Source organism: Solanum dulcamara, chromosome 2 (genome assembly GCF_947179165.1).
Source record: "Solanum dulcamara chromosome 2, daSolDulc1.2, whole genome shotgun sequence".
In the NCBI taxonomy this organism is placed as follows: domain Eukaryota; kingdom Viridiplantae; phylum Streptophyta; class Magnoliopsida; order Solanales; family Solanaceae; genus Solanum; species Solanum dulcamara.
The window spans coordinates 20,310,987-20,338,703 of record NC_077238.1 but is presented as its reverse complement, the minus strand read 5'-3'; the positions used below and the strand labels follow the sequence as shown (position 1 = coordinate 20,338,703).

The following is a 27,717-nucleotide window of genomic DNA, read 5'->3' as shown; positions in this document are numbered from 1 at the left end:
CTGAATAACAAAACAATCTTATACATCAACGGCCAGTGCCAAAAACTAAGCTCTGATACAATAGAGCCTCTTCCAGCTGAGCTGAGTGGAAACCTAAGCTAACGAACTTCCAAAACCTGTACCTGTACCTGCGGGTATGAAATGCAGCACCCTGAGAAAAGGGGGTCAGTACGACATATACTGAGTATGTAAAACACAACACAATATGACTGGAGGTATATCTGAAATAGAGAAGCAGGGGATAAAATATCATATAAGGATCTGTACCTATACTCTGTGATTTATAAAAACATGTATGCTCAAATTTTCAATATAGCTGGACCCATCAGGGATCCGGTGAATCATATCTGTAGAACCATCACCTCCTTATTACAACACATTATCACATATATACATATGTACCCGGCCCTCTAGTAAGGGCGCGATGGACAATGTAGTGGAATTGTGCATGAATCCAATACCCGGCCCGGGACTCGGAGAAAAAGTATTAAAGTATACACGAGTAGAGTAGTGAGAAAAAAACATAGTTTAAATCGTTATCTGAGACTCAATGAAGTCCTCAAGTGAACCATCACTTGGAGATCAGGGTAGGAAGTATCTGACGTATACTCTTTAACTGTCACTAAGTACTAAGTAAAAAGGAGTTTTGGAAATCTTAGACACATACCAATGTGAAATATCTTATAAAAGTATGAGCATTAATTATCTCAGAGTCTTTAGGAAAAAGAAGGGCTCTGTCTAATCAATCACTATACAGTCACAGAGAAGACTCGAGGAATAGGGGCTTAACTATTTTAAGAGTCTTAACATTCAGAAGTGAATACGAATTATGAATCATGAATCATGTTCAGAGCTCATGAATAGAGTTACCCCAAGCTTCATACACATATCATTGGTCACTTAAATCTAAGACATGCCCAAAAGAAAGGAAGAATAGGCTTTACCTACTTATGTCAAAAACATGCCAAGAGAAAGCTTCACATACCAGTTTCGGGTTACTTCTTATCCCGTTCGTCTCATCGTTCTTTGAACCTAAGTAAAATAAAAGAAATATGAGTATTAACAACCCTTGTATTTCCAGAACCTTAGGCTACACATGAGTATTCATAGAACTCAACCCCTCGTTCGCCTTCTCGGTTAGTTCCTTAATTAGCTAAGGCGTTAACAAAAATCGGGTAGCACCTCCCCTATAATGTGCCCTATACGAATTTCAATTTCACTCCTAATACCTACATCCAACCAAAAACAAAAACCTTCAGCATATGTTGAAGCAATTCACATCAACAATATACAACATAAACTCCAAACGACTCGCTCGAAACTACGATACCAAAATAAAGTTTCTAGTTTTCATTTTGCAAAACCTTTAACCGTACGAAGTGGGGGGTCATGTGGCCGCAAAACGCAGCTCCCCCACATACTTTAGAAAACTTTTAGTCCCTGCAACACACCACCACACGATTAGCAGCATCCCCCACATCCACAATGCCTCATTTTGACTACAATTTAACTATAACGATTCCAATTTAGTTTATTTCGAACGTCAAGCATTTACACGACCTTATTACACTTCCATCAGTATAAAAGGTGTATAATACACTTCATAAAGACCCCATAAAGACCAAATTTAAAGGATAAGCCTTACCTTACCCAAAATTGGCCAAAATTGCACCTCGAAAACCTTTTTAACGTGCTGAAAGTAGCGGACTGTTTGTAGCTCGTCCTTGTTGCCCCAAAATGGATTTTTACATTTTCAAACATAGATATATCATCATAGGATACCCTAAATAATTAATTTACAGAATGAAATCGGGACTTACCTATTTGTTTCCTCCAAGCCATCGCTAGTTTCTCTCTATACTTAGGGTTTGTTTTCTTTGTTTTGCTGTAGATTTAAGTGTAGGAACTGAAGTATATGTTACATATACATACATATATGTGGTCCCAAGAGGTGAAATGTGCCATCCCCTAATGGGGACACGTGTCCAGCCCTTATTGGGCCACCGTGTCAATAAAAGCAAGGTGGGGCTGCCATATGGCAGTGGGACCCACCTCCCCCAAGCAGGTGGGTCACCTACTTGACCCCAAGAAGGTGGGTCACCTACTTTCTTGAGGTGGTGCCATGTGTTATGCCTTCATTGTCTGCCACGTGTCATTTTCTCCTCTTTTTTGTGGGTTCGTAATCTCATCTTATTTTAAGAGCCTATGTAATCCATGCTACGTAAGCTTAGTACGTACTCAAGTAGATTTGGTATGTAGGACTTCCAAGTTAGTAGATTATGTGGGTAAATCGAGTCCTATGACTCATCACCTGGCCTCCAATTCCTTCCAGATTCTTATGACTCTATTTCCAACCTTCTCTACAATGGGGTATCACATTCTCCCCTTCTTAGAGTCGTTTGATAGTGTCGTAGCATATCCGGCTCATATGATAATGTCTAAGGAAATTAATAGACATTCCATGTTTAAAAGTGTGGGGTGTAACATCCTTTCCCCCTTTAGAACATTCGTCCCCGAATGTTAACTTACCTCGTAGGGTTTCGCAAGGATCTCGGGGGTTCTATATAACCGTCGTCTCTCAATCCATTTAGGGGTTTAGGCTACCTTTGTACATAGGGAACAAGTCTGGATATCTTCTTTCTATCTTCTTTTTAACTTCTCAGGGCACCTTCTTTCTGGTATTTGTTTTGCCAAAATACCTTGACGGGAGTCACATCCTAGTTCGCAACCTTCTAATTTGCCGTTCTAAGATGGTTATAGGTTGTTCCTCATGGGATTCCATTTCGTGGACATCATCTATGGGACACATGCTGGGTGGATCACCAGTACATTGTGAAGTACTCGAATAGACGTACCGGGTGTATAATTTCGTAATCAGGCGATAGATCTAAGTGACGAGCAACTTTGTCCATCTTATCAGCAACTCGATAAGGTCTAATGTATTTTGGGTTAAGTTTCCTTTTTTGGCCAAATCTTTTTACTCCCTTCCTGGGTGATCCTGTTACGAATACCTAATCGTCAGTTTGAACTCTGCACATCGATGTCGATTATTTGTATGTCACTTCTGTCGACTCTAGGCTACTAGTCAATAGCTTGCTTAATCATGTTTGGTTCAACTGGCTTAATCTTTCAAACCTCGATTCAACTAATAGGGGACTTACACGTCCTGCCCCACCAATCTTGTACGGGGTCATTGGGATACCGAAGTGGTAGCTATTATGGTAGGCAACTCGATAGGTGATGGATAATAATCCCAGCTACCTTCGAAGTTAACACCTCAGCTAGCGATATATCTTCTAGCGTCTAATAGTGAACTCAGTTCGTCCAGCAGCTCGAGGGAAAATTGGGGTACTAAGAGCTACCTATGTTCCCGATCTCTTTTTGGACTGATCTCCAGACGTTAATCATAATTAAAGTTCCTCTATCTGATATATTAGCTGGGGAAACCTCACGTAACCTTACTACCTCTTTGTCCTATAACTTCACCTAGTTCCAGCTACATAGGTGGTCTTGATTGAAAACAAATGGGATGATTCATTAGACTACTCACAATAACCCGTATAGCACCCTACTCTAAAAGAGTATAGAATAGGTGCGTAATGACGTTGATCATTTGGGAATCCTTAGCTTCGTATAGTCCCTCTCGACTCTTTTCATAACTTTAACTGGTACTCTTATCTTTTAGGTTTTGCTTTTCAATCCTTAGAGTTGGCTGCCAAGTGGTGTCGAAATTCCCTCACCCACTGGCGCATATAGCCATTCTGTGGTTTGCGTATCATTAACCAGTATATGTTGAAGAACTGTGGCATTCAAGTGAGCCATTAGTTAGTAATTAGCTAATCCTGATGGTTTCCCTTAATCCCTTTTTACAATTCCCTTAACCTAACTTATAGTACCATAGGTACATAATCCCATGTCGTTTCTCCATCGCTAGTTCAGATCCTTCCATCTCGCGCAATCATACCAGCACTAATGCACTAAATTCCATCAGAATTTTGAAGTTAAGCATGCTTGGGCGAGAGTAATACTGGGATGGGTGACCTCCCTGGAAGTCTTCGTGTCGCGTTTCATTGTAATCCTTCCAATAATGTGTGGGGCACTCAACTTAGCCAAGATTTACCTTAGCATGGTCTCGCTATTCCTCGTATTTTGCCTTGCCCTTTCCTCTATTATCTTGCAACCGGTATAGGGGTAGATCTTTAGTTCCACTATAACCACGTCCCTAGTCCCCTACTGTATTCACCCCTTTTTGTATGCACCCATTCATTAGGGTTGGCTACTAAGTAGCGCTAAAGTTCGTTCATATAGTGACCTTTATAGCCGCTTTGAGTTCTGTCTATCATTAGCCGGCATAATCCCAAAGAAGTTTGGCATATGAGCTCGCCATCCTGTAGTAATCAGCTAGTTCTACCCATCTTACTTAACCCATTTTACACTTTTCTTATCCCGGCTGGTAACAAATTAGATTTGTTATCTCATGTCTTCCTTTACCTTTATGAGAATGTGAAAAGGTGCTCAACTTAACCTGAGAAATATCTGAGCGTCATTTCGCTAGGTCTCATGTGTTATCCTGATGTTTCGTCCCTTATTCTACCATCGGTGTCGGGGTAGATCTTTGGTCTAACCGTGGTCATGTCTTACTTTGTCCATAGTATTAATTCCATCCCTATTGTTCGGCTTAACCTATCCCCGTATCTCTCGGTAGGGTATCCAAAATATCATAATGGTATTTTCATTTTTGGACCCCTATTCTTTTTTTTCCCCGTACTTCCTCACTTAACATGATGTCTATATATATATATACGTAGGTCGTACAACCCTTCGGATGCAACTTGTAGGAGGTAGACGTAGTCTTTCCGTCTCCTGGTTTATTCTACTGTACACATCTTACTCACATTGAAACTTACTTGTCCCATCTTGTTATACTTCTTTCTTTTACCTTATTTACTCTTTGCTCTTCTCATCCCCTATCATAGGAGGTTTCGTGTTCCTTTTTCCTTGGTTATTTATCTATCGCAACATCATTTGTGACCAACTCTGTAGCCAACATTTTGGCTTTTGGTCTAGCATGTTGTCATTATCCTTCGTAGTGTCCCTTAAGTTATTCAATATCCTTTCATTGTTAAGCCCTTTTCTTTTTATACGCACCCACCTTCTAGCGTTATGTCATTCAAGGTCTTATTGAAATCTTCTTAACACTGCCTTACATTGCATTCTGACTTCCATTCCATTATCGGTGACTTCCAGACCTTCCTGACTTAGTTCAGTCCGGGTTCTTATTGAAACTTAAACATCCCTCTCAAATATGTTATCCTATCAATTACCTTCACCTTACCTTTGCCACTCTCTCATTGACTTCCCCCCTTTAGAGGGTACTTATACCTTTATATCCTTCCCCAATTTACTTGCTATTGTATCATGTCCCCATCTTTCTGTATATTTTATAACCTGGTTATCCGCGCACGAAACCTTGGCTAAATCACAAAGTGTCGAGAACCTTTTCATACATAGTGCGATACCTCATCTATTAATCTATACTTGAGTAATAGGACTCATGGAACAACTTGCCCAAGGCCACCTTTTACTTATCTTCATCAAAATTTAATTAGTACTTGTAGTCGTTCCAATTTCAATTAGGCGGTGCTAGTATTCCGATGACAACTGTTCAAGGTTTTCTCGAAGTAGTAGCTTTATCCCAACCTATATCCTTTGTTTCTTGGGGTGAATGTAAGTTGCACCATTTATTCCCTAAGTCTGTCGTCTTTGTCTTGTAAGGGCTCCGTTATTTTTGGGGCGACATTGTGTACACGTGTCATTCATTTATACCTTATGCCCCTTTCCCTTACTATGTATCCAACACAGGCTTTTAACTTAGTCAACGTATACCAAGTGCGCCTTACTAGTGGTCCTACTTTATCCCTGTAAAATTGTATCACACCGTTAAATTCATACTTACATATCCCCCTTTTAGTTCGTACTCATATTCAGTTCCTGACATCTCTTTGAGGTGCTTCTGTTAGAAGTTCTTTCCCCAATTAGCCAGTGGAGAACTATAAACTGTTATCATAACCCCTTTTTCAACCATTGTTGGAAGAAACTAGAACCTCTTAAACATCACATTACTTCTTTTAATACTTGACCTACTTGGTCTCCTTCTGAATTTATCCTCGAGTTATGAACAACTTATCTAGTTTACAACTAGCAGTTGGGGCTTGGTACTTCTTCAAAAAGAGTGAAACTCAATTGCGGGACATCTTATCCCTCAACCTTAGCCCCCTATTTTTCCTACGGCACAAATACGGCTGGAGATACCGTGGTCTGAACTCTAGTGCTCGAATAGGCTTTTTCTTCTCCAAAATAACATTCTCCAAGTAAAAAAGGTACCCCTTATCGACGACATGAAGGGTGCCTCTTACATCTTTAGCTAAACATAATAGGGGTACTTGGTATCAATTTCCAAGACATCTTAAGAATCTATGTTTCATTCCTTTTTCTTGTTCTGGGAAAATTTCGGCAGAGTTTCCTCTATACTTCTTACTTATCCCAAACCTGTACGCAGAAAATACCAACAATGCCTCACGGGGCCAAAACATATATATATTCATATCATATCACGGCCACACAGGGCTTCCAATATCATCTCATATCACAGCCACACAGGGCTTTTAATATCAACAATAGTATGAAAATAATGGACTTACCTAAACTTCGAACTGTATTTGTTGCCCTTCCCTATCTACTTTTCTTTCAGGTTTTGCCTTTACATTTCAATCATACGTCAATACCTTACCCAACAGATATCTCTCGTGCCTTTACTTACCTGCGTGCTTTATAACTTCCCATGTCGTCAATTACTTTCTTCTATTGATGTCGTCCTTCTGCTAAAAGCCAAGGTTAGTATAAGAAATTATCCTATGACTCGGGTCTATAGCATGATCTCAGATGTGGAAGACAAGTAACATCCTAAATGTCCTGTATCCTCCTGTTTATAGATGTGGCGCACAACACATTGATACACAAGACTCTACTAGACACGATCTGCAGACAATCTAAGGATGAACTGCTCTGATACCACTTTTGTCACGACCCAACTCTGTAGGCCGCAATTGGGGTCCGACCTGGACCCCCTATATACATATCTATCAGTTGTGGTCACGTCAAATTATAAACATGCAATGCATATAAATCAAGTGTACTCAAACCGGACTACAAACAATAGAACGCCATGAATTAGAGCCCTATTGGGCAATAATATTTTCATATATCTGTAGCCTCTGTCATTTGCATCATAGCATGAAAGGGCACGCAAGCCGACAAGGCTGCCATAACATAATAACATATATTATACATCATGTAGACCCAGCTGAACCAAACTAATACATACAACCCACATATATATGTCTGCATACCTCTAATAATATTAATGACAACATATGGCGGGACAGGGGCCCATCCATACCCCTGAATAACAAAACAATACTATACATTAATGGCTAGTGCCAAAAACTAAGCTCCGATACAATGGAGCCTCTTCCATCTAAGCTGAGCGGAATCCTAAGCTAACGGACTCCCAAAACCTGTACCTATACCTGCGGGCATGAAACGCAGCCCCTCGAGAAAAGGGGTCAGTATGACATATGTATTGAGTATGTAAAACACAACACAATACAACTGGAGGCATGTCTGAAATAGAAAAGCAGGGGATAAAATATCATATAAGGAATCTATATCTGTACTCTGTGATTTATAAAAACATGTATGCTCAAATTATCAATATAGCCGGCCCCATCAAGGATCCGATGAATCATATCTATAGAACCATCACCTCCTTATTACAACACATCATCACATATATACATATGTACCCGGCCCTCTAGTGAGGGCGCGATGGACAATGCAGTGGAATTATGCATGAATCCGATAATCGGGGCCCGGGACTCGGAGAAAAAGTGTTACAATATACACAAGTAGAGTAGTGAGAAACAAAACATAGTTTAAATCATTATCTGAGACTCAATGAAGTCCTCAAGCGAACCATTACATGGAGATCAGGGTAGGAAGTATCTAACGTATACCCTCTAACTATCACTAAGGACTAAGTAAAAAGGAGTTTTGGAAATATTAGACACATACCAATGTGAAATATCTTATAGAAGCTGAGCATTAATTATCTCAGAGTCTTTAGGAAAAAGAAGGGCTCCGTCTAATCAATTACTATATAGTCATAGAGAAGACTCGAGGAATAGGGGCTTAACTATTTTAAGAGTCTTAACATTCAGAAGTGAATACGAATTATGAATCATGAATCATGTTCAGAGCTCATGAATAGAGTTACCCCAAGCTTCATACACATATCATTAGTCACTTAAATCTAATACATGCCCAAAAGAAAGGAAGGATAGGCTTTACCTACTTATGTCAAAAACATGCCAAGAGAAAGCTTCACATACCTGTTTCGGGTTACTTCTTATCCCGTTCATCTTGTCATTATTTGAACCTAAGTATCATAAAATCAACATGAATATTAACAACCCTTGGCTTTCCACGACCTTAGGCAACACATGAGTATTCATAGCACTCAATCCCTCTTTCACCTTCTCGATTAGTTCCTTAATTAGCTAAGGCGAACGAAAATTGGACAGCACCTCCCATATAATGTGCCCTATCCGAATTCCCAATTTCACTCCTAATACCTACATACAACCAAAAACAACAACCTGCATCATATGTTTAAGAAATTCATATAAACAATATACAACATAAACTCCAAACGACTCGCTCGAAACTACGATCCCAAAATAAGGTTTCTAGTTTCCGTTTTGCAAAACCTTTAACCGTATGAAGCGGGGGGTCATGTGACCGCAACCAGAAGATCCCCCACCTCATTTAGAACAATTTTAGTCCCTGCAACACACCACCACACGACCATCAGCATCCCCCACACGCACAATGCCTCATTTCCACTACAATTTAACTATAACGATTCCAATTTAGTTTATTTCGAATATCGAGCATTTCCATGACTTAATTACACTTATTGCAGTATACAAGGTGTATAATACACTTCTTAACGACCCCATAAATCCCAAATTTAAAGGAGAAGCCTTACCTTACCCGAAATTGGCCAAAATTGCACCTCAGATACTTTTTTAACGTGCTGAAAGTAGCGGACTATTTGTAGCTCGTCCTTGCTGCCCCAAAATGGATTTTTAAGTTTTAAAACATCGCTATATCATCGTAGGATACCCTAAATAATTAATTCACGAAACAAAATCGGTACTTACCTATTTTTTTCCTCCAAACCGTCGCTAGTTTCTCTCTAGACTTAGGGTTTGTATTCTTTGTTTTGCTGTAGATTTAAGTGTAGGAAATGAAGTATATGTTACATATACATACATATATGTGGTCCCAAGAGGTGACACGTGTCCAGCCCTTATTGGGCCACCGTGTCCATGCAAGCAAGGTAGGGATGCCACGTGGTAGTGGGGCCCACCTCCCCCAAGCAGGTGGGTCACCTTCTTGCTTGAGGCTCTGCCATATGTCACGCCTTCATTGGCTGCCACGTGTCATCTTCTCCTCTTCCTCGTGGGTTCGTAATCTCATCTTATTTTAAGAACCTATGTAATCAGTGCTACGTAAGCTTGGTACGTACTCAAGTAGCTTTGGTATGTAGGACTTCCAAGTTAGTAGCTTATGTGGGTAAATCGAGTCCTACGACTCATCACCTGGCCTCTAATTCCTTTCGGATTCTTATGACTCTATTTTCAACCTTCTCTACAATAGGGTATCACATTCTCCCCTCCTTAGAGTCGTTTGATAGTGTCGTAGCGTATCTGGCTCACATGATAATCTCTAAGGAACTTAAGAGACATTCCGAGTTTAAAAGTGTGGGGTGTAACAAATAACAATGATGGACACGAAATTGGTGACACAACTCGAGCCTAGGTCCTAGACGTGACACGGTGATCAGAAATCCGAAGGATTCCAACCAAGTCATCTTATCATACATAGCCTACATAAGGTAAATGAACATAATAAGATAAGAGGAAGAATTAACTCAACATCGAAGTCAAAGGAGAAGTAAACCTAACTCAAATGTCCAACATGGACTACATCATCTTTCAACGTCTAAATATGTCTCTATACTAGACTTGATGGGAGCTTAGGACAAGCTCCTAACTCACCCGAATCATAAAAGAAGTCAAAGTAACATATTAAAGAAAATCCCGTCCCCGATGAATGAGGACTCACCAATAACAACTCAAGAATGCTAAGTCAACTCTAGCCACAAATGTGAGGAGCGTGAGTATCATTCATCCCTACCTTATGAGACAATATAGGCAAAATATGTATTAGTACATAGAAGGTACTAAGTATGTGATGTATGCATGAACAAGTAATAGGACGTGAACAATATATCATAGGATGCATGACCAGTCATAAATGAACATGAATACAGCTTAAAAGTATTTAAAAACACATGAAAACTTATGGTTAATGCATCATAGAACTTCATAGTAAAACTTACATCTTTGCATATAACTTGTGTGGGATAAGACCTTTAACCAACATCTAAGACCATGCGAGTGATAATATGGAATCCGATGTAACCTCCACATCAAGAAAAGAGAGGCTACTTACCAAGGTAGACTTCGTGAAAACAACTTTAATGTTATGAGCTATATGTGGATCCACTAGCTAAGCCATAAGGCAACCTACGGTGGCAACATAGTCTGAGACTTTAGGTTGCTACTAGAATTCTTTTGGGTAACTAACTGCGTTACCGGACTGAACTCCACCTAGAAATTCTCTTGGTGCTTAGTCAATATCCCAATGGAATTCATTAAAATATAGAAACATCATCATTAACTTCATTGTGAAAATAATTTTTAGAGTAGCTCATTAACTTGGTTATTCATAAGAATCCATAAATTTGGTGAGAATTATCCTTATGACCATCTTAAATTACAATTTGTGTGAGAATTTCTTTATCATACCATAATAACTTTCTTGGATCATTATTGCAACTTTCATCATTCAATCATAAATTTCAACTCTTTCATAAAAGCTTTCTTTGAAAATCATAAGCATAATTCATGTAAATCATCATTAAAGTAACTTCATGCATGGTAATTCATAAATCAACTTGCAATCATGCAATTAATGTAGAATCATGCTTATAATGATCATTGAAAGCAATTGAAAATGTAATTAAAACAGTCCAATGCAATTCATCAACTAGGGTTAGATACTAATGAAATTTAAAGAGATCTTGGAGGAAATACCTTAGGACTCCATGGGTGAAAGAAACTCATGGATCAATCCCCACATACCTTGGTGAATTAACTCAGAATTTGAAGAAGAATGCTCTTGAAACCCTAGCTTGGAACTGTATGAGAACCTTGAGAGAATTGCTTTGTATTGCCTTAGGGAAATTTAGGAGAATGAATTAGAATAAGAGGGGAATTTGAAGGGTTTGGTGTTTATAGGCTTTGAACTTGACCATAAAAGTGACTAGGTTTATTGAACCGGACTTGGGGATAAAACAATATTACCCTTTATTAAATCTAGATTTTGGACCTATAAATTAACTCATACGAGTCATAATAAGTCCTACGACTCGTCATCGTGAGTCGTCCTGCAGGCCTGAGAAGACCCTGATTTCAAAGCCTCTAATTCCTTCCTATGATTCATGGTTACAACTCATCAACACTTATGAGTCGTAAACCCTAGTCGTGTTGTAGGCCCTAAAAACCTGTATATTTTCTGAGTCTCTAAAGTTTCTATATGAATCAATATTACAAATCATCAATAGGCCTACGACTCATATTGTTGAGTCATAGGGCTTCTCTGAGATTTGGTCCTGAAAAGGCTCAAAATCTCCCTCTAAGACTCATCCCTACGAGTCTTAGGAGTGACTATGAGTCGTATGTGGAGTCATAGACTAAGAGACAGTCACACCTTGAGATATTTTCTTTTGTTCTAACTTTTCAACTTTTGGGGTCTTACAGACTTAGAGGGAAACAAGATAATGTACCGCAACATCAACCACAAAATGTTCTCAATAATCAGCCTATAGTGGGAGAATTTCCTCCACCCAGGAAGCGACCTGACTTCCGTATATGGAACAATTATGGAGTCAACCATGACGCTATCGGAACTACTAGTGCCATTGTGTTACCTCTATTACTGCCTGAAACTAAGTTCAACAATACAAGCAGACTAATTCAAATGCTTCATACTCGAGGACTATTTTCTTTCCTGATATCCGAGGATCCTTACACCCATCTTAATAATGTGGTGTATGTTTGCAAGAGCAGCGTATGTGACCCAGAGATAACCATGGATGTCATCAGATTGTGCATTTTTCCATTATCACTTACCAGCAATGCTATAATTTGGTTGTCTGAACTTCCATACAATTCCATCATAATATGAGATCAATTACAAGAGGCATTCATCGACAAGTATTTCCCATTGTCAAAGAAGCTGAAGCTAAGAGACTGAATCAATAATTTCTAATAGATTCTTGGAGAGTCAATTAATGGAGCTTGGGAAAGATTTGTAAAGTATCTACGAAGTGTGCCAAATCACAGAAAAGCCGATAAGTCACTTCTTGAGCTATTCTACCACACACTTAATGACAATGGAAAAGTTGTTGCAGATATTACTGGAGGATCATTCTAGGCCAACACTTTTTAAGAGGCTGCGGAGAAACTCAATTATTTTGCAAAGACTGACCGAGCTTGGAGTACTAGGGATACCGAAACTTCAAAAAGCTATTTTGGTGTTGGTACAAATCAGAGGTCCAAGATTCTAAACAAAGAGATACTACAACAGCTTGAGAAAGAAGATAAAAAACATGATGAGACATCTAGCAATGAGAAAGAAGCTACTTCAACTCCAATTCCAATGCCATAACCTCCTTCGCCTTTTCTGCAAAGATTGAAAGAGAAGGCTGAAGATGGGAAATATCTTAAGTTTATCTCCATGCTGAAACAAATTACTATGAATTTTCCTTTGATGGAGGCATTGGAGAAAATGCCTGTATATGAGAAGTTTATGAAGGATCTTTCCACAAAGAAAAGAACAATGAGCTTTAAACTAACCAACAACTTATGTCCTTGTAGTGCAATAACTACTCGCTTACTTGTGAAGAAAAAAGAGGACCCTAGAGCATTCACCAGACCATGTACCATAGGGGCATTCAACTTTGCAAAGGCGTTGTGCAACTTGAGTGCTAGCATAAATTTGATACCGCTAGCAGTGTTTCGACAACTGGGCTTAGGATGTAATAAAGTTCAAAGTTAATGGTCAAAGGATCAAATCATATATGGGCACTGAGGATGAGATCAAAACTGTGTAAGCATGGAAGCTTAGTGAAGTCTGAGTAACTAGGCAAATATGTGTTGTGCCGCGATGTTAAATCAAGTGCCACTTGGGAGGAAACCCAAGCTATTTTTTTCTTTTGTTTTGTCTTTTTATTGATTTATTTATTTACTTTCACTTGTTAGTTCTTAGGATAGAATAGAGTACGTTAGGATCCGTGTCAAAATAGAGTCATAAAATAAATAAAAATAGGCCAAAATATGAGTACGTGCCCATGTAAAAATGCAAATACTGAAAACTCAAAGGACCAGAAAGGCATACGAGTTGTTTTTATAGGTCGTATAAGTGTCTACAGATTGTAAACTCAACTCATAAAGATCAAAATATCATACATGTAAGCTTTAAGTCTACGAGTGTACTCTACGGATCGTAAAAACTTCTACGATTCATAGCCTACACTCGTGGACTCCAGCTATGTTTTCTGAACTTTCCTAATTATCAAAGGCAAGTTACAAAGCTTGTTTATGACACGTAATAACTATTATGAGTTGTAACTAACTATTTTTAATTTCCAATTTATTTAAAAACAAATCAACCTGACCCGCAATAAAAAGAAATATAAAGACTGAAAGTTCAAAATCCTTCTCCATTTTCTCTCAAACGAACCTTATTGCTCCTCTCCCCCCCCCCCCCAAATTCCACCTATATCTTCCATCAAAACAACCATCTCCATCCTAATTATCATCATCCACACACCCCACTACAAATCTCCTTAAGGCAAGCACAGTGAAGTCTAGGGCTACTATTGTTCTTTAGCAACTCCCACACTAAGGTAGGTTTGGTTCTCACTTCCATTTTTTTTGATAAATTGTGCGCCCAATTGCTAAACAATAGAAGAAATATGTTTGAAACTTTATGAAGGGTGGGTTGTGAAATTAGGGCTCATTGGATTAGTTGAACATGTGAAATATGGCTAAGGGTAACAATTAAAATTGAGAGCGGGTGTGGCTTGATTGCCATCACAGTCCTATGATATAAATCTAATTGAAAAAGTGGGTTGAAATAAAAATCATGCTTGTAACTTTTGAGGGCAATCACTGAACTTAGAGTTTTCACACTCGGGGGTTTTCTACGAGTCGTAACCTACGATTCATAGTTACCCCTCTTAAAGAGGACATGAGGATCAGTGATCAACCCTCAGAAGCATCAACCATTACGAATCAAATTATGAGTCTTAGAATTTTCTACAGCTCGCCACTTTGACTCATCAAAATCAATTGTCAATTTCTAGTAACTAAGTGTTTGGACATATAACTTGTATGAGTACATCCTATGATTTGTATATTTTTCTACGGATCATAGGGTTGACTCGTACAAGTTCAGTACCCAAAAATAGTTGGCATAGAACAGAATCTACGAATGACCTTATAATCCGTAGAAACTTCTACGAGTCATAAGGTTAACTCGTAGATCCTATTTAGAGGCTAAAATTTGCAGGCCTAATTCTACGAGTAAGTTCTATGAGTCGTAGTGTCTTCTACGATCCGTACACATATCTCATAGAATAAAAAATAATAGACTGTCAGTGTAATTTTTCTTTCTCATTTCTTTGTTCTTGTGTTAAGTATGTGTACTAACTCTTACTCCGGAGGTACAATGCCTCCCAAACAAATCCCAAAAAGGGGTGGTGGAAAGAAAATGAGTTCAAAGAAGGAACCCGTTGAAATTTAAAACAATGGATATGGAATGCACCAACGGACACTGAGATTATTGAGTCCAAGGATAAATACTCCCTTGACTCTGAGACCCTTCTGGTATGGCGAACCAAATCTAATCACTTCAAACAAATCATCCTGGTTTAGGAACCAAGTGGAGACTCTCCTCCTCCTCACACTGTAGCACCATTAATATCCCCTATGAGAGGGAATTATTTGAGGCAGAGGAGAAAGACGATGAGTCGGTGGCACAATATGCCTTTGGGTCAGTGTCCGAGGGAACATCAATATTCAAGCGACCATACATACCATTCCATGTTTGCGGGGAAACAAAATGATGGAATGGAAGGAACAAGAAAAGAATGACCGCTAAAACCTCAGACGTCCCATTACTAAGGAGCCGCGAGTTATCACAACCGATCTTGAGGCAGTCCTAAAGATTTGTGATCCCTTTCGCCACCATAGATGTGAGTGGATGGTAGAACATTCGATCACTTACAATAATCCTATGATACGAGAGTTTTATGTATCTTACGCGGCAACCATCAAGAAGACAGCTCCATCCAAGGTTAAGGAGTTGGAGCAGCATATTTTGTTGACCATACTAGTTGGGGATATCCTAGTTTATTTATTTGAGGAAATGGTCTGACCGGTTATATATCACCCAAATTTTCCATAGGCAGCCCCCACGACCGAGTTTAATCACAAGATAAAAGTGGTTTGGGACAAAAATACGATAAGGGATCCAGTGAAACATGGAGAACTTCTGAGATGGGTTGCCGATTACATCACTGAAAAACGTATAGCTGCAAATTGGACATCTCATCCAACCCCGATCAAGAGAGCTTCATTGAATAACGCAGCTAAGGTTTGGTGGGCCATTGTCCATCACTGCCTTTGCCCGACCAATCTCGACAATCATATGACTCCAAATCGAGTTGTGATAGTCTCTGGTTTGATGGTTGGATATGAGGTCAACTTCATCAAGATCATCATCACTGAGATACATGAGCGGGCCATTCAGAGGAATACTATAATTTCTTTCCTTTTTCTTATTTTTTCCTTGTGTTGCGAGGCCACAGTACCATTAATTGCAGGGGTCGACACACTAATCAAAGTAAATAGGACATAAGATTTTGGGCTCATCCGAGATAATGCAAATCCTATCAGCTAGCAACGTGCCCTGTATCTAGAGGTGAGGTTACTCAAATTTGACAATGTCCAATAGCCTGCCCAAGATGATTCGACAAGTATTCCAGACCATGATACACCTACTATAGATCCATCTAAGGCTGCCTCGACTGTCTCTGCATTCTTGTCTACTAGCACACCATGTCTATAGCCCATACATTTGGTCACCATCTCAGCTGAAGCGTTAAAGAATTTGATGCAGCCATAAGCTCATACATAGGCCCAATGTGGACGCCTGATTCAGCAACTCAAACCTAGGGTCTGAAAAGCTATAGTTGACTTTGAAAAGCGCACAATGGCTAAGTTAGAAGTTGTCACGGCTTATCAGGAGCAGCATATATATGCGTGGAGTGATGCATTTGAGCTTATATTGAATGAGAGGTTACAAACTTCATCGAATTCTAACTTAGAGGCCATCTAAAAAGAAGTTGATTGATTGTGTGCCGATATTACAACCTTAACTACACCAGCTCTTATCCCTTTTGCAGTATCGGCTGTCTAAGATCCGTGTTTGTTTGATTTGTTTAAAGATGATGATTCTGAGGTATCAAGAGACAAAAGATCCCACACTAATGATGACACTTCAGACATTGCTGAGGTTTGGAGAAGGAGGAGGAAGAAGGAGCACCATGATCTAGAGGAAGCCATACAGGCATCTAGACTAACTGAGGAGCTGTGATGAGAGGAGGAGAGACAACGTGCTATTAGAGCTTCGAGATCATAAGTCGCCACTCATGGTGATTTACATACAGCCATGGAGCCATTTGCTACCACACCATTGGACTCGGATGTCACTAGATAGACTTCAGGGTTTTGCGCCACAGGTTCTTTTCCTTTCCTCCTTACAATTTTCCTATTGTTATATTGAATTGAAGACAAGGCATGATTTTTTGAGTATCGGTTGGGTGGTTAGTACTATACAAGTATTTACGCAAAGTTTGAGTACCCTAGACACTCGATTAAATCTTTGAGGTTTTCTTACTTGTGTTCATTTTCTCTATAGGACCCTTTTTGTTTATGTTGAAGTGACATGTTTAGGATGTAAATGTGAGATAAGAGTAGGGATCTATGGCATGATAGCTAGAAGGTTTAAAATGAAAAAATAGACTCCTCCAAAATTTAATTGAAGTATTATAAATGTTTTTTTGATATATTGACTATGTAGGATCTTTGAGTGACATGATGTAAATTGATATGATAACATATGACTTAGACTGAAATGTGAACCAGATATTGATAAATTGAAAATGAAACTTGATGCCAAGTGTGTGTGAGGTATTTGTGTGTTCTGACTATTTGTGACAATCTAATACTTGCCCCATTGGTCGTACTAGATAATTGAACTGTTGATTAGAAAAGGAGCATAGGCCATTGTTGAACGATTCCACTTAGCGTTAAAAGAACAAACCAAAATATCATTTTACCCTTTTGAACCAAAGATTTGAGCCTCTTAAAGACCTTTTTTATTAAATAAAGTAGACTTCACATATCCCTATTGCTAATTGTAATCCTTTTTTTTGGACCTGGTCCCTTCTAGGACAATGTACACTTCAACTCAGGCTAAAAGTCTAAGTTTAGGGTGGCTACTATAAGAGGAAAGCGAGAAGAGAAGGGGTATGAGAAAAGAAAATAAGAAAATAAAAGGAGTGAAAAGAGATGTGCAATAGAGAAGAGAGAAAAGAAAAAAAAGTTAGTGGACTAGATGAAAATATAACTTAGTAAGTATTAGCAATGAAAAGCATAAATCATAAGAAAAGTGCTGAGAAATGAACAAACAAAAGCCACACCCGAAGTAAAATCGAAGAATAAGAGTGAAACAAGTTGTGGGATGTAAGATATGGAATCAAGGTTAAAGTAGTATTTGAGAAGGGACAAAAGTCACTAAAATCCAACTACACCATACCAGTCCCCAAGCCTACGTTACAAGCCGAATAAGTCCTATAGCGATCCTATTTCAACTGTTCAAGAGTCTAAGTATTGAAAATAAGGGCAACCCTATAGTATTGTGCATGAAGGTATGAATTTCTTTTATGAGTGTGAGTGTTTTCCAGTGAGTTTTAAACAGATAGTTATGATATGTGTGAAAAAAAAGACTTCTTTTTAGTTAGGGCAAAAGTGACATTGTCAAAAAAGTCATGAAAATAGTAAATGTTGTTTTTGCATGTGAATTTTCTATTAGTGTTGAAATGTCTCATATTGATTCATATGAGTTAGTTTGATTTCAAATAATGGTTTCAAGGATATCATAAATGAAAGTTGGAAGGGGTCAAGAATAAATAGCCTTGTGCTTGCTGTAGATTCTTGGTTTTATGTTGCGTGGTGTCATTTTAGTATAATAGTATCGCTTGAGGACAAACAATCATTTGAAGATAAGGGCGTTGATATACCATGGATTTACGATACTTTTAATACTTTAAAATTGATAAATTACACATCTTTTTAAGTATTTATTAGTAGATGTGATGTTGGTTGTGTTTGTTTTGCAGGAAACTAAGTCGGAGTATTAAACAGAGAAACACAGCATTGATTGAAGGAATTTTAGAGTCTACGAAGCCAACCTACGAGTCATAGTAACTTCTATGAGTCATAGGTAGCAGTTGTTAAAATAAATTGAGGAATAAAGGCAAATCTGGTGTTACGAGTCAAGTCTACGACTCATTCAAATAACTATGAGTCATAAAGACATCTCTAGAAGAGACCACATCAGTTGAAAGCCAGGACCTAATCTACGAATGAAGTACACAAGTCATTTTGAAGATTACTAGTCGTAGAAGTCATCCTTGAAGAAGAAGAGTTCATCAGTGCAAAGGGTTGTGTTACGATTTGGGTCTATAGCTCGTCATCCTAAAGACGATCCGTAGAAGTGAGTCGTAGAACCCAACCGACTTAAAGTTTCCTGTTTTTTCCAAGTTCATGTTTACTTAGGATTAGTTGTATATAAATACATTCTTTAGGTTTATTTTTGTATTATGTGTTTTAGGTTTGACAAAAAAGCTTGAACTACTTTTGGACTTTAATTCTTGAATTCTCGATTTTTTTATCAATAATTACGTTCGGCTTTTATTTGAAGATTTTGAATTCTCATATTCGTTAATGTAAGTGCATGATTTACTTTAAACAAAATATAATTGATTGTGATCACGTAGTTATGAGCAGCTAATTCCACAACCAGGGTTGTGGGAATCATGAAAAATTAACTACGTAGACTTATAAAATGTGATTCTTGAATAGTGTGCATACATGTATTATTTTTTTCTTCACTTTGATTATTTTTAACGATGGCCAGTGTTAGAACTCGTCTTATTCTTACTTGCCGGATTAAGGAGGTAACGAATGGGAAGATGGATTAAATAACGAGATTTGGGACTAATCATCATCATCTAATTAGCTTGAATGGATCAAGGGATAGCTAACTATGGGATCCTTGGTAAGGGTTAATAAAGCAAACACTTGTAGACAGATAATGTTGCATAGTGAAATTCACTTAGGTGAACTTAATTTATCGATTCTACATGTAATCTACTAAAAAGGATTATTAATAAAAAAGGTCTATATAGTTAAGGATTCGTGGGGAACACGTACATCCTAGTTTCATTTCATATTGATTTAAAATTATATTAAACTGTTGCTTTGTTACTTGAAACTTGCTATTTGATTTGTTAATTACTTTTACTTAACCCCCCTTCTTACGGAAATAATCTAATTACCAAAATAAATAATAAACGATTAACCTTAATCTAAATCATATTTCTCGTAGGATTGACCCTAACATCTGTTAGGTTCTATATTTAATCAATGATCGCTTTATACTTCATTAGAGAAGTGTAATTTGGGCATATCAGCACACTCTAATAAAGAATAGTATCTCTTTAAAAAACTAGCTAAAAGTATCCACAAATTGGATTAATGAAATAATTAAGTGCTAAATAGTTTATTTTTATAATTTGTCTAGAAAAACAACTCTAGTTTTTAGATAAATTATACTCTTTTAGCTAAAAACAATTTAAACTTGTCGGTTAATCACATTTACAAATATTTCAAGATACCTAACAGTTTTCTTGGGAGATCACCAAAATTATTACTCGTTCTTTGATACTAAAAGAGTTTTAGTAAATACCTTTAAAATAATTTTTTAATTCTATATAAAATAAAATAGGTGGTATCTCTATTTATACACAAATAGCGAAGTTCTAGGACGTTTTTAAATCAGTTCAAAAATGGAACAGTGATGACCATGATGGTCATTTTTAAAATAATTCTTGGAAAATTACCATTCTACCCCTCCTGATAGTTGCTCTGAGTCATATTTTATCCATTTGTATAATTGATTTAGGAGTTTCGATAAAAACAATTGTGTAATATGTGAGTTTTCATGTTTTGAAGGTTTAAATTGCTCAAGAGTGAATTTTAATATCATTTCAAATTACGAGTCTTATAATAGAATTTTGTCAGTTACATCAGTTTTTGAATATGGATATTGGTCTAGAAAAGTTGTCGGAGTCAGATTTGACGTAGTTTCGTAGATTTGAGGTCCTAAGTTGGAAATTTTATTGAAATTTGATAAAGGTTTGACTTTGTTTAACGTTTTGAGTTTGGATGCTCGAATTGGATTTTTGATGATTATGTTGGATTCAGGAGGTTATTTTAGGCATGGAAGAAGTTTCATCTTATTTTTCAAAAGTCTTGAGGGCGTTTTGGTCTTTTTGAGACTTAGAGTTGGTTTAATTGCGACTTATTAAATTCCGGCTCAAGAAGACCTTAGATTTGATTTTTGACGATTCCATTGGTTCCGAAATGTGTTTTATGATCAACTTGCACTATTGGATCATATTTATAGGATTTTGAATGAGTTTTGAAGGTTTAAAATATGTTTTGAAGGGTGTTGGTGCAAATTGACCGCAGTCAACATGCAGTCAACACTGTCAACCCACGGTCAACATAGTCAAAAACCCTTTTACTTTTATTTTTATTACTAAAAACATCTCCTTTCTTCTCTATTTTTTAATTAATCCACCATTGTTACACTATTGGAGCTTAAGAGAGACAATCTTTAAGCAATATTGTGAGGAAAGTTATTCGGGTAAGTCTCTTTATCATTTCCAAATCATTTTCTAATGATTTTATCTTCCAAAAACATTTTAAAATAAATATTTCAAAGTGGGTTTTTGCGGTTTTTTCCCTAAATTTCAAAATTTGTGATTTTATTATTTCGAGGCCAATTCTTGCTCAATATTTTAATGGAATTTTCAACCATGAGTTCCTTATGACTTGTAGAAACTAATTTTGCAATAAAATTTTAGAATCGGCCTTTTCAAAATTTAAGCAATTTTTAGATCATTTTACCCCCGATTTTGAATCATTGCAATATGGGTGTTGTTGGACTCCTTGTGATGTGTATTTTACATTCTTGATAGTGGGAGATCGATTTGGAGTTGGAATTTTAATAGAGTTCTCTAATTAGAGGTGTTCGGGTGCGATTTCGGCTATTGAGGTAGGTTTAGCTATCCTTTTTCAAGATTGGGATTGGATTATTGATTATCCTTATGTTGTAGACTATGGTATGGGGATCGTATCATGATTTGGTATCTGATCTAAGAGTTTTAGCTCAAAGAAAAAAGCACTATTAGATTTGGGGTTAGCAATATCGACTTGTATATGGCCAGTTTCCAATATAGGATGCTTAGAGTTAGCTTGATATGGATGTTAATACTTCATTTGAGAAAAAGAGGAGTCATAATTTGGAGTTACAGATAGTGACAATTTAATTTCCAAGGAATTTGGTACTGATAGTGGTTCCGAAAGTATGAGTATGGGATTAGTAAGGTCGTGATATTTTGTTGAAATTAGATTTGTCGGTTTCAGTTGTTGGATTATGGTGAATATGTTGAGTTCTGATGAGAAAGGTATATTTTAAGTTGTGCTAGTGCCCCATAAGAGATCGTGTGCAAAGGAATCTACCTAGTGTGAACCAGATGACCGAAAAAGTTTCAATCATAGATGCTAGAGAGAGTATTGTGAGTATGGCAGAAGAGGAGTATACCAGCACGCTGCAAGGGTGAGCCTTAGTGAGAGTACGAATAATGGATTTATTATGGGAAATTGTAGATTCTCGGCAGTTGTGGTAGCTAACTTGTTGGCAAGGACATTTTCTAGCTTTATGTGATCGACTTTTAGGATTGTTGGGCCTAACTTTATCATTTTCGAGCATCAAATGTTTTTTCATCTACTGATTTAGTAGTTTTGATGGTGTTATTCAGAAGATTCCATATGCATGATTGAATCTTTCATTGAGCGGTAGCTTGACCGTCTCTTCTTCTAGGTCAGATTAATTACACTCTTCTTAATGAGTATGGGTGGCCTAAAGAATCAGCCGGGGCAACTTAAGTTCATGAGAGAACTATGTTAAGTGGAAGTACTATGGCTAAGGGTTGCGGTACTGTGTATATTTTGCGAGTTTGGTGACTGGATCAGATTTTCTCTTGGCGTTAGCAAGTAATTGTTCAGGATCCTTTGTAGTTACGTGAGAAAGGAGTTCGTCTTGGTGGCCATGCTGTGTTTTTGGAGGGTTCAAATGTTCATGAGTTAGTTCATGACTTGGAGATCACCTTTGGACTGTATTTAGACCTTTGAATAAGTTATTAGTTCATACACGTTTTTGTGGCTTTGGATAGTGATGGTAGACTAGGGTCATGCTTTCGTTCAAGGATGGGGATGGGGACGAGGGTAAGGAAGGGTAAGTGGATTAAAGGAGCATCTAGACTGAGAGTAGATTCTTGGAACATTGGGACGTTAATGGGAAAGTCCATAGAGCTAGTTAAGATTTTTAAAAAGAGAAAGATTAATATAGCTTGTTTCCAGGAGACCAAATGGGTAGGTCCTAAAGCTAAAGATATAGATGGGTATAAGCTTTGGTTCTCTAGTAGATCAAAGTATAGGAATGGGGTAGGCATTTTAGTAGACAGTGATTTAAGGTATCAGGTGGTGGAGGTTAGGAGAGTCACTGATAGGATGATGGAAATTAAGGTGGTCGTCGAAGGGATCACTTTGAATATTATTAGTGCATATTCGCAGCAAGCGGGCTTAGGCGAGGAGGAGAAAATGAGCTTTTGGGAGGATCTGGATAAATTAGTAGGAGGAATTCCGCCTACTAAAAAGCTTTTCGTGGAAGGGGATTTCAATGGGCACATTAGATCTATTTGAGGAAGGTATGACGATGTGCATGGAGGTTTTGGCTTCGGAGTTAGAAATGGAGGAGTAGTTTCACTTTTGGACTTCGCAAGAGCTTTTGGGTTGGTGATAGCCAATTTGAGTTTCCCAAAGAAGGAGGACTACTTGGTAACCTTCCGTAGTTCGGTGGCTAAGACTCAGATAGATGTTTTACTCCTTAGGAAGGATGATAAAGGTATATGCAAAGACTGTAAGGTCATCCCAATCGACAACCTTACAACTCGATATAAGCTCTTGGTGATGGATTTAGGGATCAAAATGATGAGGAAGAAGAGAGTTGGGGATGATCGACCTAGGATTAGATGGGGGAGTTTGACCCCAACTAGTGCTCTGGAGATGGCAGATAAATTAAAGGATATGGGGGCATGGGATAGTAGTAGGGATACGACCAGTATGTAGGATAGGATGGCTAGTTTTATTAGAGCTGTAACAAGGGAAGTGTTGGGAGTCTTGACAAGTAGTCGTAGTCGGCATCAAGGGGACTGGTGGTGGAATGGAGAAGTGCAAGGGAAGGTGGGAGCAAAGAAGATGGCGTATGTGAAGTTGATAGAAATCAAGGATGAGATGGAGAAGTGGATGAATAGGGAACTTTATAAGATAGCGAGGAAGGAGGCAAAGTCGACGGTTTTGATGGCAAAAATAGCAGCTTTTGAATGCCTTTATGTTGAACTAGAAGAGAAAGGCGAGGATAGGAAATTGTTCAGGCCATCAAGGGCGCAGGACATAAGGGCACGCGATGTGGATCAAGTGAAGTGCATTAAGGATGAGCATGGAAAAGTATTGGTAGAAGAGACTCTCATTAAATAGAGTTGGCAGTCATACTTCTATAAACTCTTGAATAAAGAAGGGGACAGAGACATTGTGTTGGGAGATTTAGAACATACAGGGAGGTGTCACAATTTTGGGTCTTGCAAGAATATTGAGGTCGAGGAGTTTAAGGGTGTTGTTCATAGGATGCGTTGGGGAAGAGCGATCGGACCTGACGAGATTCTTGGGGAATTTTGGAAGAGCGCAAGCTTTGTAGGTTTGGAGTGTCTGGCTAGCTTATTTAATGTCATATTTGTGATGTCAACGATGCTCGAAGAATGGAGGTCGAGCGTAATGATCCCTTTATACAAAAACAAGGGGGATATCCAGAGTTGCAACAATTATAGAGGTATCAAGCTACTAAGCCACAGTATGAAAGTGTGGGAAAGAAAGGTGGAGATGAGGGTGAGAAGAGGCATTTCTATCTTAGAGAACTAGTTTGGATTTATGCCGGGATTCTCAACTACAGAAGCCATCCATCTTGTGAGGAGACTGGTGGAGCAACATAGGGAGAGAAAGAAGGACTTGTATATGGTATTCATCGACCTAGAAAAGGCTTACGATAAAGTTCCAAGAGAGATACTATGGAGATGTTTGGAGGCTAAAGGTGTAACTATGGCGTACATTAAGGTGATCAAGGACATGTATGAGGGAGTCAAAACCAAGGTAAGGACAGTAGGAGGGGACTCAGAGCACTTCCCAGTTGTGATGGGCTTGCATTAAGGATTAGCTTTTAGTCCAATTTTATTTGCCTTGGTGATGGATGGATTGACGCGACAAATTCAAGGTGAGATGTCATGGTGTATGCTTTTCGCGGATGACATAGTCCTGATCGATGAGACTTGTAGCAAAGTTAATGATAAGCAGGAGGATTGAAGACTTATCTTGGAGTCTAAAGGGTTAAGCTGAGTAGGACTAAGACAGAGTACTTAGAGTGCAAGTTCAGTGAGACACCTCAGGAGGTTGGCGTAGAAGTTAGGCTTGGTTCCCAGGCCATCCAAAAGAAAAGTAGTTTCAAGTATCTTGGGCCTATCATGCAAGGAAGCGGAGAGATTGACGAATGTCACACATCGTATTAGGGCAGGGTGGATGAAATGGAGGCTCGCTTCTGGAGTGTTATGTGACAAGAATGTGCCACCACAACTTAAGGGCAAGTTCTATAAAGTGGTGGTTAGATCGGCTATGTTGTATGGGGCAGAGTGTTGGCCAATTAAGATCTCTCACGTTTAAAAGTTGAAAGTTGTCAAGATGAGAATGTTGAGATAGATGTGTGGGCACACCAGGAGCGATAGGATTAGAAATGAGGCTATTTAGGACAAGGTGGGAGTGGCCTCAGTGGAAGACAAGATGCGGGAAATGCGACTGAGATGGTTTGGGCATGTGAGGAGGAGAGACACAAATGCCCCAGTGCAGAGGTATGAGAGGTTGGCCATGGATTGTTTTAGAAGAGGTACGGGTAGGCCGAAGAAATATTGGGGAGAGGTAATTAGACAGGACATGGCGCAGTTACAGCTTACCGAGGACATGACCTTAGATAGGAGAGTGTGTAGGACCCATATTAGGGTAGAAGGCTAGTACATAGTCGCGTTATTCTTCCTTATTAGTAGGCGCATTAGCACATTATGATTTCTTGTGCTCTAATTTCTGTTATTATCTATTACTTTTTATACTTTTATTACTCTATTTTATCTGTAAAGCTTTCATTATTTGCTTTACAAATCGTTTTGAATTTCTTAGCCTTATCTTTTTATGCTTTTTTGAGTCAAGGGTCTTTCGAAAACAACCATCCTTCCTTGGTAGGAGTAAGGTCTGCATACACTTTACCCTCTCTAGATCCCACGTTGTGGGATTTCACTGGGTTGTTGTTGTTGTTGGTTCAGGAGTTCAATTTTTGGTAAGGTTCTCTGAAGTAGGTCCCCTTAGAAGAGCAATGACGAACTTTGGAATTTGTACCTCAGACTCTTTGCAACGGCAAGTAAGATTGTCTTTTTTACCTTATGCTCGAGAAACAACATGATTTTTGGTGGTAGATGATGTAATGATCATGAAGGTCATTTTTTAAAAATTCTTGGAAAATTACCATTATATCCCTCCTGATAGTTGCTTCGAGTCACATTTGATCCGTTTGTGTAATTAGTTTGGGAGTTTCGAGGAAAAGATTTGTAATATGTGAGTTTTCGTGTTTTAAAGGTTTAAGTTGCTCAAGAGTGAATTTTGGTATCATTTGGAGTTTCGAGTCTAAGAATGAAATTTTGTTAGTTCCATCAGTTTTAAAATGTGGAAATTAGGGCTGAGTATCGATCGATTCGGTATCAATTTTACTCAATGGTTATCGATTAGTAGACATTCTAAATTATTAAATAACTATTAAAATATTGGTTAATATGTTATTGAGCCTTATCCGTTCGGTTATCAGGTTAACTGTTAACATTTCACATAATTTTTTTAATTGAACATCAGTGCTAGACTGTAACTAAATTATAAATATACAGTAGCTGAGGACTAAGCAGTGAGCACTGCAGCGTGTGGCACAATCAAGTGAGCAACTATATGCCTGGAACTTATTTCTTCAATTGCATTTTGCTTGCTGGTGCTTTCTTGTGGTGTTCATTTATTTAACACAACTACAACCTACATTTCCAATCAGTTGCACACTGCACAGTACAGTGGTGCACTAGTGCAGCACTACAAGGCACAAGCTGCTCAAGACAACAACACAACAACACTGCAATACAGGAGTAACAACACAATAGGGCTACAAGCTGCCCAACAAAAATATCGTGGCAAAATAGTTAGACTAAATAACAACACTACAAGCTGCAACATTGCAGCATCATAATTTTAATGCCAATTCGACAATTTTAAATTGTAGTTTTCTCATTAATCGAATCCAAAAGTTGCAATGAAATCGTGAAATAAAGTGCAATTTACACTTACCGATTCAAGAGAATGAGAAACTTGAGCGCTTGATCAGAGTTTTAATTCCCAAAACTGAGAAACTACAATCAACAAACAGGAAGAATTGTGAGAAATGAAAGCCAAATAACTTTTTCTTTTATACGAAATAATATACCGTAAGAGATGCAGCTGGTGGAGAGTGAAATCGTTTGAGCACTAAAAAGTGAGCAAAATCCAAGAGTGAATCAGTAAATTCGTGACTCGTCGCGGAGGAGCGAGACTCGCTGTCTCCTGAGTTTATAAGGAGCGATTACCTCCATCGCGGCGTCGCCTCACCTCACCTGAGTTTCTGAGGACTACAGTGGCAATTTGAGAAGAGAAATAGAGAATTGTGGTCTGCGGCGCTGAGACGCTGAGTTTTCTAAAGCTTAAAGCCCTAAATCCCTAAGGCCCTAACTCAATAACTGGGAATGGGAATTGCTAAATTGGAATTAGAATTTGGAATGGAAAATATAGGGAATAAGCAACTTATTAAAGGGTCTTATCGGCG

At 38.3% G+C, this 27,717-nt stretch overlaps 1 long non-coding RNA gene and 1 pseudogene across 4 annotated transcripts; one reads left to right on the top strand and one right to left on the bottom strand.

Moving 5' to 3' along the window:
• On the bottom strand, positions 1-27,717 carry LOC129880422 (uncharacterized). Of its 4 annotated transcripts, XR_008765386.1 has the most exons (5): positions 27,343-27,717; positions 27,207-27,268; positions 8,595-8,693; positions 8,451-8,497; positions 1-151 (listed from the first exon to the last, which is right to left on the bottom strand). It is a non-coding gene; the product is annotated as an uncharacterized LOC129880422 (long non-coding RNA). The 4 variants fall into 4 exon arrangements; XR_008765387.1 differs by having other exon boundaries at positions 8,451-8,717; XR_008765385.1 differs by having other exon boundaries at positions 8,451-8,693.
• Positions 3,951-4,069, top strand: LOC129881234 (5S ribosomal RNA; annotated as a pseudogene).